The following is an 11,062-nucleotide window of genomic DNA, read 5'->3' on the forward strand; positions in this document are numbered from 1 at the left end:
TCAAGCTACTGCGCCAGTCGGTGCCCCTATAACTGTTACTTTATTTACTTCTACATCTGTGAATCCTCACCTATGCAGCCTGATTCTCTCAACATTTGCACATCGGCACACTTCCATTCAATCAACATATCCAAGGCACTCTCTGAACAGTTAAAAAGCCTTGGTCGTGTTAACCTTTAAAAAACTCGTTAGGGCTACACGCCTTCGTCAGGGAGTAAAACCCAAATATTATAGTACTTACTATATATTTATGTAACACTATTCTGTATGTGCTATTGTCATGTTTCATATATACTGTATCTTATAATCTTATATTTTACACCGTTTCTTTTATTTCTGGTAGTAGGCATAATAACACATTTCATTGCACATTGTTCTTCACATTACATGTGTAATTGTGTATGTGAATCATTTAGTACTATATAAATCTTATGTTATCCAAATGCAAATCTACAGACTCTGTAATACTTTTGTACAATATTTTTGTTTCAACTGTCGAAATGACCCGGCTTATATTTGAGACAGGTGTCTATATGGGACAGGCTTTTATTTAATTTTGAACAAATTTTATGCTCCGTAAAGATGGAAAGTACAGTCAAATAATTATATTCTTACTGTTTAAAAGTGTAAGAATAGAAGGAAATAGCACACATTAAACTTCTTTTTGATGAATGTCTGCTCCTGTATATAGGCTCCTGAGTCAGTGGGAGTTCTCAACGGACCGGCCCGGGACGCCTCTTTTTAGCTGCATTTGGACCGAGAATTAATGCTCATGAGTCCGGCTGCGTCAGGTCTGAGCTTCAACACCCGCGGGTTGGACCGGGTCAGGTCTTAATTTTCAGGCCCGTTGAGAACTCCCGAAGCAGCTTAGAAAATGCTTAACGGGCGATCGTGGGCTTTGAGAGGTTTTGTACATTCACAAGAACTTGCACAGAAAATAGAAATAGATCCAAGAATTTCAACCTAAACATTCTACTTTTAAAGTGGTAAGGATTGTGTGTTTTCTTTTTATATATTACTCCTCTTTTCAAAAACTTTTATTTGAGAGGTGATGTGCTCTAATGAAAGTAATTTTAGTTGTTAGATCTCTGTTGAACTGATGCTATACGTGTGAAATTTACTACTGAAATATACATATGCATGACATCTTTCATTCTAATCATTCACTCATCAACCATTTACTGACACCAGAAAACATCTATCAATAACTCACTCTATAAAGATGTCCTTTAAATCAACATTGAACATAGTTACTCACTGTTGGTCAAACTGATGATCCCGGTCCAGAGCAGCAGGATCCTGAGTCCATAGAGACCTGCCATTTACAGGAGTTGTGTGAGGACTCACAACGTACACTTTGGTCCAGTCTACAGAAACTCCTCTAACTCTATCGTATGTTTTATCGTTGTACCTTGACTTGTTCTTGACAACTAAAAACCCCACCTCAATGAGCTTGGGTGATATCACACCCAGAATCTACCTATTACTTTGGTGACAGGAAGTTGAGTCTCTTCTACGCACAGGAAGTTTTCTGTTATCTTAACCTCACATCTGTTTTTTCCTTTCTGTCTTTACATATCCTCATTAGTGAGTTTGTTAATTTGTTCTGCCCATGCCGTTGTAATTTGACTTTTTTTAACCAGAAGTGTCTGTTGTATGAGGATTTTAGACACGATTAGTGCAGTGTTAAATGTTCAATCAAAATCTAGTTGAAATATTGAAACACTGTCAAAAGTCTGCAGTTGTTGCTGTTGTTACTTTTCTCTTTTGTAAGTGTTTGTGAGTGAATCCCTCCCATTCAAAGGTTGGTTCACGTACCAACTTTGCTTTTTATTTGTGAGCAGTTACAGATCGGTAGCTGAGAGTTGTCAGTAAATTGATCAGCAACAGTGAGGTTGAGATTTAGTTGGTGTAACTTTATTTCACAAAGGTCAAATGAGGGTTAGAAACATCATTCAGAAACGGTCACTTTCCAACATGTTACAATATTGATGCCCAAGCAACAGACATGTGAAAACAAAGTGATGAATGACTTTAGTCAGTCACATCAAACATAGTCAAGGAGATTTTAGCTAATAACAAGTTAATGATTTTTTTTTTTTTAAATAATCAACTGCAAAACACACTATATACTGAACACATTTATCGAAGATTATTTTTTGGCTTTTCAGGCCTTCATTTGAGAGAGACAGTTACAGAGCGACAGGAAATCAGGGGAGTCAGTGAGGCAACAACACACAGCGATGGGCCACGAGTTGGATTCAAACTCCACGTGGTACACGCTCAGTGGGATGAGCCACTGAAGTGTTACCCTATATACTGAACATCTTAGGGCTGTTTCCACTGCAGGAACTTCGAGGTCATTTTATGGGGCTGGAGACACAGCGGACAGAGTGAGAGGAACGTACCTGTAAAGTTCCTGCCCCCTATTTTTACCTGGAACTTCCTCAGTGGAAACGCAGCTCTAACTAAGCAGAGTAAAGAGTTAATGATCCTGATTGCAGCTGCATCAGGGTTTTCTTCATCAGCGATCTTTTTTATGACGTCCTCCAGGAGTTGGTACATTTACATAAACTAAAAACCCAACAGGATATACTACAAGTTAGTATTTGTTCAACATTGTATCACAGTATTCTTCTAAAATAAAGCTAAAGTGTACTCACTTGCTGTTGATGTCATCATGCCTTTACTCATGTCACTGTGGAGAAAATAGTGAGGACTGACTTTAAAGAATTACACTGATATATAATATAACATGGAAAATAACATACAACATATTTGATAGCTTTTATTTCATGAAATAACTCTATCACATGACATATTATTCCATCAGTAAATTATTCAGAAAAACAAACAAACAGTTGTCACAATGTAACAGACAGACAGAAACAAAAGGATATTTACTTTCTGGACTTTCTGCACTTCTTAATGTAAATCATGTAGACCACCAGAGACACCACATCAAGTATGATGATGCTGATGGTGGTGATTAAAGCAAGAAGAGCTGAAGGATAATAACCTGTATAACAGAAGAATGCAAATGCCTTACAATGTAGAGAAACAACTTGGTGTATACTGAATGGCTGTATAAGATGATATTGAGTGATGTACTGGTTGTCCAGTGCATTTGCAGTTGAAGTGACAGTCACTGAGCTGAGTTAGTAATTAACTCTCCAGGCTTCATATTCTACAGTGATGAACTAACAGGCCAGGACTGAGAGAAGCAGAGCACAGTCACAGAGGATAACTACTGCTGCTGGATTTTAAAGTCAGTAGTTTCAGTGATTTCCATACTGTGTATGTTATAGTTTTCGCTATACTATACTAGTGTGTGTGTGTGTGTGTGTGTGTGTGTGTGTGTGTGTGTGTGTGTGTGTGTGTGTGTGTGTATGTGTAATAGATACATTATCTTTTATTTTAAATATTGATGTTTTTATGAGGGATCAAATTTCCTCTCTGATGATCATTATTCAATATCATTTAACAAAACAGACAAAATAATTAAAAATCTTATCATTGAATATGATGATGGAGATAATAGAAAGGCGTTTGAAAAGTAATTGTGAGTGAATAAGTCGGTATGTAGTTGAATTTTGATTCTATTCCAAATTGAAATATCCCAGTAGTGACTGTTTTCATGTACAAGACTTTAGAGTCATTGTAGGTCACATCAGTTTTCTCCCAAAGAAGTTTTAAAGCTGTTTGGTCCTTAGTGTCTCACACAGATACTTTACTGACATATTCAACATATATATGCAGCACATGCTTTCAGTGAAGATGCTCAGGGTTGTCTTTTTGTTTTAGAGATTTACAGTACTATAGTGTCAGTTATGACCATTTTGGAACTTACCTCTGAAGTAACTAATGTAGCCAATTCTAGTTGTGGTGTCTTTGTAAATGAGATAGACTTCACAGCGGCCTGCGGTGACTTCAGTCAAATGACATTTTCCTCCTGATGGATGTTTGTGAGCTTTAACTACAACTGAGGTTGACAGGCTGTTAGTTTGTTTTGTTTTTTTTGCATAACAACAAGATACAATATTAAAGGTAGTAGTTTTTCCCCCCCAATCAATCAGTGATATTATCTATTCATCACTGGTCGATCACCAACTTTGTCCCTCCAGGTTAAAACTATCGTGCACCTTATGTGACAGGAGGAGACTGGAACAATTAACATGTGAAAAATGTGAAGTTTTTTTTTTTTTTTTTTTACAAAAGAACTTGTGAAGGTAATCTAAATAATTTTACTTACTGTGCAGTGGCTCATAACCATACGCATCACAACTACAGTTGTATGACAGTTTCTCAAGCTCATGAAGGACAGATGGACAGTTGACACTTGTTGTGTCCCAGATTAACTCCGTTCCTGTGTTGGTTACAATTTCTTCTTTGTTGATCATTTCAAAATCTGTAGGAACATCAGACATGTGTAACAGACTTGAGTACAGATGATTCACAGTAATTCACTCCACAGTATCTGAGGAGGATGTGAGTGAACACCAACGTACCACAGTCAATCCTGACATGAACAGTTGTGGTTTTTATTGTGTTGTTGTTGTCGTCCTTGATCTGACCAGTACAGCTGTAGTCTGTGAAAGGCTCCAGCTCAGACTCCTTCTTAGGCTCATGGTCTTTGCCTCTTTCTGAGGAGACATGAGGATGACAGCATTTCATCTGGTATTTATACATCAGAGCTGATCAACACAGACCAGGCTGAAGAAACAAATCAGAGGGGGGGTTACATATTTTCAGGAGGGCACCCAGATCTTTCAGCATTACAAGTTTCAGAAGACTGAAGAATGCTGCCAGACCCTTCAACCACATACACACATTTACACAAAATACACACAATAGAGGGCACACAATACTGTGAGTGTAGAATATGGGATGGGTCATCCAGGATTGTCTTCACCTCTTTCAGCACACACTTTCAAACAGAGACTGCAGACTGTAATGAACTTTAAGGCCAATTATTTTCATAGCTGTTTGAACCAGGTGCAGTAGCTTTGATTTAGCTGAAACAGGGAGGTTCCCAAACCACACAATCATCCCTCTGATTACACTCTCTAAAACAGCCTGATAAAACAAAAACATAATTCTCTGTCCAACTTGCCCTGTTCTATCTTTTGTGATTTGGTGAAAATTGAGCTCAATCAGAAAAAAGTAAATAACTGTTTTTGAACTGATTCACTGAGACCACAGAGTAAAACCTCTCCCTCAAATTGAAAGACAATTCAGATTGTCTCAGTTTTCAAGTAAAGCAGGATAGGGCAGATTGAAATGTCCACCTCAGGGATACACAATAGGTTTTTCACCAGGGCCAAAATATGTCAACCCAAGGGCCAAAACATTGAGGGTGACACTGAAAACACTGAAAAATAAACATCCTGCCATGCTAAGAAGAGCTACAGTAAGAGAGACTGAGTGAGAAAGACAGAGAGAGAGACACTGTCAATTTGTCACTTAGTATTGTTGTTGTAAAATAAAACAAAACTGATCAGTCCAGTCAGATTTGAACTGATCATTTTCCTGATCAACGTTGCATTTTTTTGTGCAGGCCACGTTAGTTAACGTTATTTATAACTTGCTTGGATATTTTATTTAAATGGCAGGTGACACATGACGTCGCTCTACTTCTAGTTTCATCACTTACCCCAGCAGGTGTAATCAATAGAGAGGCCTTTACAGTTTGGAGGAAACTTTGTTTCTATTTTTGCAGGAAGTTCAGTGGGAGCAGTCTGAATTATTTCAACTTCCTTCAAGAAGTCTGTGGAAAAATGAATAAACAAACACAAAATCTGAACGCCAATCTAAATCACATGCTTTTCAAAATCAAAGCAGTCCATATTCATACATACCAACAGGGATGCTTGTGGTGAGGGTAAAAAACTTTCCACAGTTTTCTGATATGAACTTTGTAGTAAAGTCTGAACAAATGTCGTCATAACCAGGTTTGACACAGAATGTTTTATCATCACATCGCACATCAGGACTCTTATCTGGTGTTGACTGTAAAGAGCTGAGGTCCCAGTCACTCCTGTAACAAACATGACCAGGGCTGCAGCTGACGTCTTGTCTGATGTCTTCTTTACCTGAAACACACAAGTGATGCACAAATGTCTCCACTTTTTTTCCACACAGTTTCATTTCTTAAATTTAAACAGAGGAAGATACATGACGACAACCTGAATAATTTTAACTCACTAATATCAGCTGTTCCTGTTTTATCTCCATCGTGGCTACAGGGTTTTTCTTCATCAGCATCATCAAGATATGTCACATCATGCTCATATTCAGTACAGGGCTTCAGGTGTTTGATTGGATGTGATGAGCTTTGACTGGAGTGCTGGACAGTGATTCTTTCTCCTGGTTGGTCTTGTTCCTTCAAGTTTATGGTGTAGTCACCATGGTTAGAGCTGGTAATGTCAATCTGGAAGCCAAACTTGATGGTTGCTACAGTGTAAGAACCTGTAGACAATATCAGTGGAGAAAAGAAAATATTATCCACAATGTGACATTCATAACCTTGGATGGTATTTCATGGGGGTGCTGAACTTCCTCATGTTTGTCAATCCAGACATGATTCAGAAACTCCCTGAACTATGCAATTTTATATTATATTATGCTTTGACTTGTTTTGTACTACTATGCACTGAAGTGTACCTCTCTCAATCTGTGTACTATACTGGGCTAGGGCTACAATGTACTATATTCTAATCATGCTATACTGTGTATAGCATATCATTTTCAGTTACAGGAAAGCCTCGGATTTTCCTTTTTTGACCAATGTTCCCACCAAAGAGCACCTTCGTCACATGTTTTGAACCTTCTGAGCACTCTGGATTTTTTTTTTCCTTTTTTCCCCTTTTTTTTCCTTTTTTCCTTTTTTTCCACAGGAAAGCCTCCATTGAATCTTATTAAGTAGTTACCAGAGCAAGAACCTCCATAAAAAGGATACATTTTCTAACATGATACCTATTATAATCCACCAGCAATAACAGGAAATGAATAAGATTCAATTATATGTAATATTAAAAAGATAGACAACTCAAGCAATGTGAAGAACAAAATCCATGAAAACAGCAGTACTTACACTGTGGTGGTGAGGATGCTAAAAACAAATACAATTTCATGGGAACAGAAAACAAAAACATTAATGTTTGTTTACAGTATATGATTTAAACAATGTGATGAATGTGAAAATTATATAGTAAATGCATACATTACCTGTGACTGTTTGCCCATCAATAGTCTGCCCTGAAGTGAATTTGAATATAACAATTAATTTAAACTGTGTGAAGTATATAAAATGAATGACAATACAAATGGTTGCAGCTTCTGGGTTCACCACATCCTAAATTTCACATCTGGTATGAATTCATGTGAAGAAAAACAATTTTTACATTATGTGGTGACAGGAACGTTTACTTCTCACTGCCAACAAGAACTTAAAGTTCTTCTACATCAATCACATGTCTGTTTTAAGAAAATGTAGTTTTCTGTGACTTAATTGATTTATTCTAACAATTTACAACGAGTGTGAGTAAATTTGATTTTACGTGTGTATAGGATATTGCTTTCTATTGTCTTTACAGTGAACACGATAACACAAGGCCTTGCATGTTATTATTTCCGAGAAGCAAATGAAGTTCTGATTTAGTTCTAGTCCGTTTCTAGATGTGACAACACAATTTCATAGTATACAATTCTTTCCTTATTTTATTTTTTAGTATCTGTAGATGTTCACCGCTGCTGCCTATTGCAAAGTTACATCATGTTTTATTTTGTGCAACATTTACAGCTATTACATATGCATTTGCCTGTTCGTAACATCATCTATGAAGACAATACAGCATTTTACATCTAAGCTCATTTCAGAGCTGCATTTAGCTGTGGTTAACGCATGTCTGAGAATATCTAACCAGTCGTTTCCAACCTGCGCATTAAGGCTGTGAATGTTTCATTAAGTTTGTGTTGAGTAAAAATATATTTAAAACTAGACTAATCTCGAATTCCAATTTGTAAATTAAATTAAATTCAATTCAATTAAATTCAAAGAAAGCAACATAAAGAACACCAAAAGAATAAAACAAAACACAGACTGAAGAGATGAAGAAGCTAAAAAATAAAATGGAATATAAGAGATCAGAAAACAATTCATAAAACATTTGTGTTAGCCTTTATTAACACATTTCGAAGATATTTTGAGTTATTAAAATATATAGAGAACACAACTATATCATATTGCATCTTTTATAAATATAACTTATGAAATAGACCAAGCGTGTCAAACTCATTTTAGTTAAATAAATAATGAGTTATTTATATAAAGTACATTATTAAGATGTACTATAGATGAACTATACTTTTACAAAACATAACAGAATTTTAATGTAACATAACATCAACAGAATTTTTATTTGCAATTACAACATTTCATTGCACATTGTTCCATGTGTAATTGTGAATGTGAATCATTTAGTGAGTGAATGTTATTTTATCCAAATGCAAATCTACAGACTCTGTAATACTTTTGTACAATATTTTTGTTTCAACTGTCGAAATGAACCAGCTTATATTTGAGACAGGTGTCTATATGGGACAGGCTTTTATTTAATTTTGAACAAATTTTATGCTCTGTAAAGATGGAAAATACAATCAAATAATTCTATTCTTACTGTTTAAAAGTGTAAGAATAGAAGGAAATTAATTTAAATTAAACTTCTTTTTGATAAATGTGTGCTCCTGTATATAGGCTCCCGAGTCAGTGGGAGTTCTCAACGGGTCGGGACGCCTCGACTGGATGCACCAGATCCAGTTCAAGCCCAGCCTGTTTCATGGGGACCAGCACGTTAGCAGCAGCTTTAGTTTTGGTGTGATATGCGTTGTTGAAGATAATGATGAAACCATATAAGTGACGACCAAACTTTATAACTGTTCCTTTTTTAAAGTATATATATTTTTGGCTTTTTATGCCTTTATTAGACAGTACAGTTGAGAGAGACAGGAAATGGGGAGGCAGAGAGAGAGGGAGGTAAGGGCTGCACTACACGGGCACCTGCTCAACCTACTGCGCCACTCGGTGCCCCTGTAACTGTTCCTTTATTTACTCCTACATCTGTGAATCCTCACCTATGCAGCCTAATTCTCTCAAAATTTGCACATCGGCACACTTCCATTCAATCAACATAACTTAAAAAGAGATATCTAAGGCACTCTCTGTGTGAACAGTTAAAAAGCCTTTATTGCTATGGCTTGGTCGTGTTAACCTTTAAAAACTTGTTACAGCTACACGGCTTCGTCAGGGAGTCAAACCAAAATATTGTAGTACTTACTGTATATTTATGCAACACTATATCTAATATTGTCATGTTTCATATATATCTTATATTCTTATATTTTACACTGTTTCTTTTTGTTTTTATTATTTCTGGAAGTAGGCATAATAACACATTTCATTGCACATTGTTCCATGTGTAATTGTGAATGTGAATCATTTAGTAAGTGAATGTTATCTTATCCAAATGCAAATCTATAGTCTGTAATACTTTTGTACAATATTTTTGTTTCAACTGTCAAAATGACCCGGCTTAATTTTGAACAAATGTTATGCTCTGTAAAGATGGAAAATCAAATAATTATATTCTTATTGTTTAAAAGTGTAAGAATAGAAGGAAATAGCACACATTAATTTATCTGAGTCAGTGGGAGTTCTCAACGGGTCGGGACGCCTCGACTGGATGCACCAGGTTTGAGTCATAAACACATACAAATAACTCGGTTTGGACCACGGCCGGGCTTCCTTGTTCTTGGCCGCATTTGGACTGAGAATTAATGCTCACGAGTCCAGCTGCGTCAGGTCTGAGCTTCAACACCCGCGGGTTGGACCGGGTCAGGTCTTAATTTTCAGGCCCGTTGAGAACTCTCAAAGCAGCTTAGAAAATGCTTAAACGGGCGATTGTGGGCTTTGAGAGGTTTTGTAACATTCACAAGAACTTGCACAGAAAATAGAAATAGATCCAAGAATTTCAACCTAAACATTCTACCTTTAAAGTGGAAAGGAATGTGTGTTTTCTTACTCCTCTTTTCAAAAACCTTTATTTGAGAGGTGATGTGCTCTGATGAAAGTCATTTTAGTTGTTAGATCTCTGTTGAACTGATGCTATACGTGTGAAATCACATTTAATACTGAAATATGCATGATATCTTTGATTCTAATCATTCACTCATCAACCATTTACTGACACCAGAAAACATCTATCAATAACTCACTCTATAAAGATATCCTTTAAATCAACATTGAACATAGTTACTCACTGTTGGTCAAACTGATGATCCCGGTCCAGAGCAGCAGGATCCTGAGTCCATAGAGACCTGCCATTTACAGGAGTTGTGTGGACTCACAACGTACACTTTGGTCCAGTCTACAGAAACTCCTTTTATCGTTGTACCTTGACTTGGTCTTGACAACTAAAAACCTCACCTCAATGAGCTTGGGTGGTATCACACCCAGAATCTACCTATTACTTTGGTGACAGGAAGTTGAGTCTCTTCTACGCACAGGAAGTTTTCTGTTATCTTAACCTCACATCTGTTTTTTCCTTTCTGTCTTTACATATCCTCATTAGTGAGTTTGTTAATTTGTTCTGCCCATGCCGTTGTAATTTGACTTTTTTATGAGGATTTTAGACATGATTAGTGCAGTGTTAAATGTTCAATCAAAATCTAGTTGAAATATTGAAACACTGTCAAAAGTCTGCAGTTGTTGCTGTTGTTACTTTTCTCTTTTGTAAGTGTTTGTGAGCGAGTGAGTGAGTGAATCCCTCCCATTCAAAGGTTGGTTCACGTACCAACTTTGCTTTTTATTTGTGAGCAGTTACAGATTGGCAGCTGAGAGTTGTCAGTAAATTGATCAGCAACAGTGAGGTTAAGATTTAGTTGGTGTAACTTTATTTCACAAAGGTCAAATGAGGGTTAGAAACATCATTCAGAAACGGTCACTTTCCAACATGTTACAATATTGATGCCCAAGCAACAGACATGTGAAAACAAAGTGATGAAA

General features: G+C 36.6%; 1 long non-coding RNA gene across 1 annotated transcript; it reads right to left on the reverse strand.

Moving 5' to 3' along the window:
- Positions 1-2,434: 2,434 nt before the first annotated feature.
- LOC146988963 (uncharacterized) lies at positions 2,435-3,012 on the reverse strand. The gene is made up of 3 exons (XR_015035769.1): positions 2,905-3,012; positions 2,664-2,698; positions 2,435-2,574 (listed from the first exon to the last, which is right to left on the reverse strand). It is a non-coding gene; the product is annotated as an uncharacterized LOC146988963 (long non-coding RNA).
- Between the last annotated feature and the right edge of the window lie 8,050 nt (positions 3,013-11,062).

Source organism: Trachurus japonicus, chromosome 4, assembly GCF_045865225.1.
Source record: "Trachurus japonicus isolate A0001 chromosome 4, Traja_1.0".
Lineage (NCBI taxonomy): Eukaryota > Metazoa > Chordata > Actinopteri > Carangiformes > Carangidae > Trachurus > Trachurus japonicus.